The following is a 6,164-nucleotide window of genomic DNA, read 5'->3' as shown; positions in this document are numbered from 1 at the left end:
TTTAAAGGCATGTATGTGGTGTCGCTCAGACGCTCGACTGTGGCATTTCTTTTAAAGCCCTGTATGTGGTGTCGCTCAGACGCTCGACTGTGGCATTTCTTTTAAAGCCCTTTATGTGGTGTCGCTCAGACGCCCGATTGTGGCATTTCTTTTAAAGCCCTTTATGTGGTGTCGCTTAGACGCCCGACTGTGGCATTTCTTTGTTGTTTATTTCATAATTTTAATATTGCTAAGTTATTGCATATTCATAATTAACATGCTTACACGCATCCGAGTTATATTTATATTTTTTTGACTGACATCATGAGTATAAAATATTTTCAGCACATTATTATATTATTCGTGTGTTCATAATGTTTGCGAGTACATTCAAAGTACTCACTGGCTCGTCCCTGGCTATTGTCTTGGCTAGATTTCTTGCGCGGAGAGGAGCGACTGTGATGACAGCCCAGAACCTATGCAACGGTGATAGCAGCCTCGCGAAGGTAGGAGTTAACCTGGTCAGCTGTTCCCGTGGGAAATGGAGTTCCATGGACACTGATGTTTCACAACCCGCTTCCGCCATCAACCACTAGAAACCATTTGTTGTACTCACAGACCAGAATGGTCTTGTACTACATATTTTGTATTTGCTTGGAATTTATGTATCAAGTTGGAGCCTCATCAGCTAACAGTAATCCTGGGGCTGATGAGCACGACGGTCTCTTTCTGGGATTTGATAGCCGGAAAAACCGGTCGTGACAGACTTGGTATCAGAGCCAGGCTGACCATTGGCTAATCCTATCTTAGCCAGGTCAAAAAGCTTAGGCAAACCAACCCACCAGACCTTAACCAAACCCCAGCCGAGCTTCTCATACAAGATAGCCACACAGTGACCCCGACACTTTTGGCAGTCGGTGCCCAACCTATCAACCTAGCCTGTCGATCACGCGCCAGTAACCAGCGCCCAAGATGTCTACTTCACAAGCGTGCGAAGGAAGACTCCGTTCCCTTTTTCTATAAAAAGGGCACGCTAGCCCCAACCCAGCACGGCACAACCTCTTCCCAATCCTAGCCACAATGCCTGGTCCCATAGTGCACAATGAGACCACAGCAACCAACCTTGGAGGTTTTGTGACCATACTCGCAAACCTCACCCGTCGTGCCTATGCATTAGAAGAGCCCCCAGAATATGTTGTGTACCAAGGGTCCATGAGCGGTGAGAACCGTCAATTCTGGGCCACTATGCACATCTACGGTAGGGGTTTATCTCCAGAATGCCCCTACAAGTTCACTGGAAGAAAAACTTCCTTCGAGCCACAAGCCATCCAGCTAGCTGCTCGAGAGGCTATAGTTCAACTCCGGCAGTTGTCGCCCAGAGTTAACTGTCGCTCGTTCTACTACTACCCCAGGCGTGAAGGGTATGGCAGACCACCCCAAGTTGCCAGCGGAGACCATGAGACGGATCCCGCGTTGTTGCACCTAGTGCGCTATGTAAGGGCACTAGAGACATTGTTTGATTAGATCACTATTGATCTGATCGCAACTCGAGGAGAGCTGGTTCGCTGAGCCCCGGCAAGCAGGGAAGCCAAGTCCGACGCTGACAACCCAGTCGTGCTGTTTGGACACCCGATCAAGACCCTAAGGTCAACTCCAACCAGCGACCAAGGTGTCTTGATGACCCCAGAAGTGCTTCAACGCCTTTTGGGAACACACTCCAACGGGATTGTGGCCAACAATCCCCGTGATGATCATCATCGCTGCCCCGACCCTGCAGTTCCTCTGCCATCTCTGACTAATCCCGGTAGTGAGACCCGTGGAGAAGCCTCGACATCCACCAGACACGCCCGTTTAGACGTAAACGAGTTAGACTAATCTGTATGAGTAGTACCGAGTCTCAGTGTATCCTCGTTTTGTAATCATGCGACCTTGTTTATAAACGCAGCTCGTCGTTGTGCCTCTGTTTTAATAGTAGCCGTGCGTATTTTATCAGCGCATAGTTGCTTATTTTCCAGGCACAGCTACCAAAACCAACCCTGACGACAACCACAGTAACACGTCTCTTTTTGAGAAATGTGTATCTGCGGCTTCAACCCTGACCTTTGGAGCAGAAATGACAAAATTCTTTACCTTTCACCACGGTAAAGTGGTCCAGCTCTGGTGCTATAAAAAGGCCACCTTGTGATCTTACCCAGCACCCCACATCTTGTGCACCACCCTCACAACCTTTTTCCTGTCATGCCGAGCCCCAGTATTCATCTGAGAACCCAGATGCAACCCCAGGTAGCTTTGTCAAGATATTGTGGGACTTTACCCGCAGTACTATGGGTTCTACCTATCCACCCCAGTACGAGCTGTTCAAATCGAGAATCACTTTTTCCACCTCGGAATATTGGGCAGCAGTACACATCCCTCCCGTAGACTCCAATCAAGATCCAACAGAAGTTTCCTTCGTGGGGAAATCTATGCCAACTCCACACCTGGCCATAGAAGCTGCTGCGAAAGAAGCGATTGCTCGCCTTCGATCCGCAGTGCCATATGCCCGCGAACGAGGATATTATTACTTTCCGAGCCATGCAGCACCCGGAGGAGTAACATCTTTCCCCGGTGGCTGGATTGAGAAAGACCCAGTACTGGCCAACCTTATCCAGTACATCATCGCTCAAGAGCATTTGAACCAGCGAGTGATGGATTATCTCCAGAGTCTTGCTGATTTGAATCCTCAGGTTGCAATCGGCAGACCACTGAGGCCCGATCCGGAGAGACTCATACATCGACTGGTCAATCCACTTCCTCCAATTGAGGAGGAGTATATCCCTTTACCAGAAACATTTTATCAGGACCCCGTCCAGTTACCATTTTCATTTTAGACGTCACTGTTGTGTTGTTATTGTAGCATTTATTACTACGTTGTAACTTGTGCATGGTACCTTGAATTTTTGCGACGAGTCGTACATTTAGTTTCTATTAGTATGACTAGTTTTCTTCGTGACTAACTTGTGTAACCACGAAAATCCTAGACTGAGATTTCTTTTCCCTGAGTTACTACATCGGTTATCCCCTCACTACATGGATTATTTTTATTCGCGCAGCACCACGACAGCAGACTCACAACCACTCGAGCACGTAAGGAGTATATATTTTTCACAACGGCTCTTAGCAAATCTCGAGGACGAGATTTTTCTTAAGGGGGTTAGTATCTATAACACCCCAAAAATTTAACCAGGTTTTAGTTATTAAATTTTTTCCAAGGGTTTAAAATTTTTGCCTGCAAGAATAATTCGGTTGATTCAAAACCTTTCTTTTAATATTAAGGATTTTTTTTCAAGTGGATCCTTCCAAGCATATTGAACTTCTATGCCATCTCATTAAAACATTTCCTAATCAGTAGGTTTAATTATTAAATTTATTTCACCCTGTGCTTTAATCATTAAAAAGACTTGTTTTAAGTTGGAGCTCTTTTTGTACTACAACCATTTGATAAATTTAACTAAAATCCAACCAAAATTTGGAGATGTCCTGTGATGCCTCTAAATAACTTTTATGCAATAATATAGTTCATTCATTGCATATTTTGAGTGCTACACATGTTTTTCTTCTCTGGTCTAGTAGGCATTTTTGCACTGCAACCCTTTTAAATATTTGTTTCTAGCTTCCACCAAAATTATGGGATGTCAGTAGCAGCATATGATTCCATTATATGCATAGACCCAATGATGTTCGTTGAAAATTTTGAGTGTATCAACCTCATCTCCATTCTGGTTCATCATGATGATTTGTACAGCAACTATATTATTGCTTGCTCTTTGGCCCTTGATTCTTTCTCCTACTTGTAGTCCTCCATGCTAAACCCCTAAGTCCAGGAGCATACAACCATTGGCATATTTTTGGTTCATGAAATAATGCCATTCACATCCTGTCCAGATTTGAAGTTTTTCAAAACTTGCACTAGCAAGTTTCTCCTTTTTGCAAACTAACCTCACCACCCTCTTGTGCATCCAAGGAGACACTGATCTGGAAGATTTGGCTCCTCCAAGAATAGCCTAAGTACCTGTGGTATTTTGTCAAACACCTGGAGTGCATGATCAGTTTTGACATGTATTGTTGTTGGCATTGTGAACTTGGTCTCCTGACCAAACCACCATGTCCCTTGTTACCCTTACTAAACCTAGACTAGCCCTGGTTCTTTCCAGCCTCAACCATGACCTCTAGGCCACCCTGGCAGTTCGTTGAGCACATCCCGGGCATGCTCTGGACGCGCCCAGAGCGCGCGTATTGCACGAGCAGCGCCCGAGCCGCCGCGTCACTCACCCCAGCCCGTGACCGACCGCAGCCGGCACGCTGTGTCCCCTTGCGCGCAGCATGCTCCCCACTCACCGCAACGCGCCAAGCAGAGCCTCGCCGCGTCCCCGGCAAGCCAAGGGCTAGCCGCCACGGCCGCCCGACAGCCCTGACTCAGGCCAGCGCCGCCCAAGCCACCCCGTCTCGCCACCTGCCCTAGTGAGCAGTACGTGCTCATCCGCAAGCATGTTCCCAAGCTCCCGTCGTCGCCACGACCCCCCTGCTGCTACAGAACGTCGGTTCGCCGTTGTTCTTATCACCAGCTGCCTCGGACCACCCTAGCCACACTATATAAGGAGACCCAAGCTCAAGCCGCTCGGAGGGAGCTTCACACCGTCTCGCTAGTGCCCCCCTAGCCGCCAATTGGAGGGGAGCAGGCCATCTTCAACCTCTCCGGCGACTCCAGCCGCCGCCACTAACCAGGCCATTCCAGCACAACGAAGGCATCCCCCTCTCCACTAGGAACTTTCCCTTCCTCCCGTGATCACATCCCCCTACTCCATTTCGGTCGGGAACCACCGCGACCCCAAAACCACTTCACCCCGAAGCTTTCCTCCGCCACGAAGCTCGCCGCCGGCAGCCCACGCCGTCCCCGCCGACCGAGCGACTACCAGTAGGATCACCCTCGACCCGCAGATCCATCCCCGCCCTCAGCTTCCCTCAAGGACCCACCGTTCACCGGCGATGGTCGCCGGAGTTCCGCCTCCGCTCGGGACAGAGGGAGAAGAAGGAAGGCGGACTAGTCAAACCTGACCAGTGGTCCAGGCGGGCCCACTGTCAGTGACCCCGCGCCAGTCCACGTGGGTTAAGTGGTAACGTATTTGCAAAGTACGTCTTCGACGTGTACCGGTTCGAAGCGTTTTTCTTTTCTTTTCTGTTTTAAAAAAAACAGATTTTGACCAAATGTTTGACTGGCTATAACTTTTTAAATATAACTCCAAATGAATTGATTCTTTTTCCTACATCTCTCAAATTCTGTCTAGTTTATTTTAAGATTTATTTGGAAATTTTTCAAACAACTTTTTGTGCTGTTTTTATTTTGTGTGTTAATTCATTTATATTTTCAAAAATAGGATTTTTGAAGAGAGGAGAAGTATTTCAAGAATTTGAAATGCACCCTGCCTTCCCATGACCTGAAGGCAAGCATTCTGAACCCCGGCATGAATATTCTTGTGTGTTTGATGACACGTTTATAACTTCACCTCACTTTGGAGAAAACTTGTTATTTCATGTGATATGATCATATGCATGGGTGCATGTTAGTGATCTCCATGCTGTTGGAAATGATCACACTTGTGATGATAATCATCCTCATGTGCCTTACATGCATACCGGCAGGAACCCCGGAAAACCTCTGCCTTGGGTAGGCATGAGTTTGTCGCCGGTCTCCGTTGGGACGGTTATGTCTAGTATGGCATGGTAAGGTGATATGAGCTGTGACTCTGTTGGTTGAATTATATTCGTTGTGCTAATCATGCAGGGAATATTTAAACCTCCCGAGTCGACCGTAGATCGAGTCTTTTTCCAGTAACCCCCATACTTGTTCCGTACTACCACTCGTCTCTACAGCTAGTAGAGTACGGTTCAGTAATTTGTTAACCCCTTTCTAGCACACACCATACAGAGGGGCCGGGATGAGGGTACCACGGCCATGGATTAAAGCCAGTCATCCGGTCAGGGGGCATGGGTGTTTTCGGTTGTAGCCGAGGGGGTAGCTTCCCCAGTTTTGCGCGCGGTATAAATTTTGTGATCCCATGCTAATCGAGGTTGTAGCCTCCCCACTTAGAGTTTGCTTGACAGGTGTCATGGGTGATTCCAGACACATGTGAGTTAAGCTGGTGTGT

The sequence above is a fragment of the Triticum aestivum genome, chromosome 4B (genome assembly GCF_018294505.1).
Source record: "Triticum aestivum cultivar Chinese Spring chromosome 4B, IWGSC CS RefSeq v2.1, whole genome shotgun sequence".
Taxonomy (NCBI): Eukaryota; Viridiplantae; Streptophyta; class Magnoliopsida; order Poales; family Poaceae; genus Triticum; species Triticum aestivum.
The sequence above is the reverse complement of the archived record's forward strand: the minus strand, read 5'-3'. Positions refer to the sequence as shown.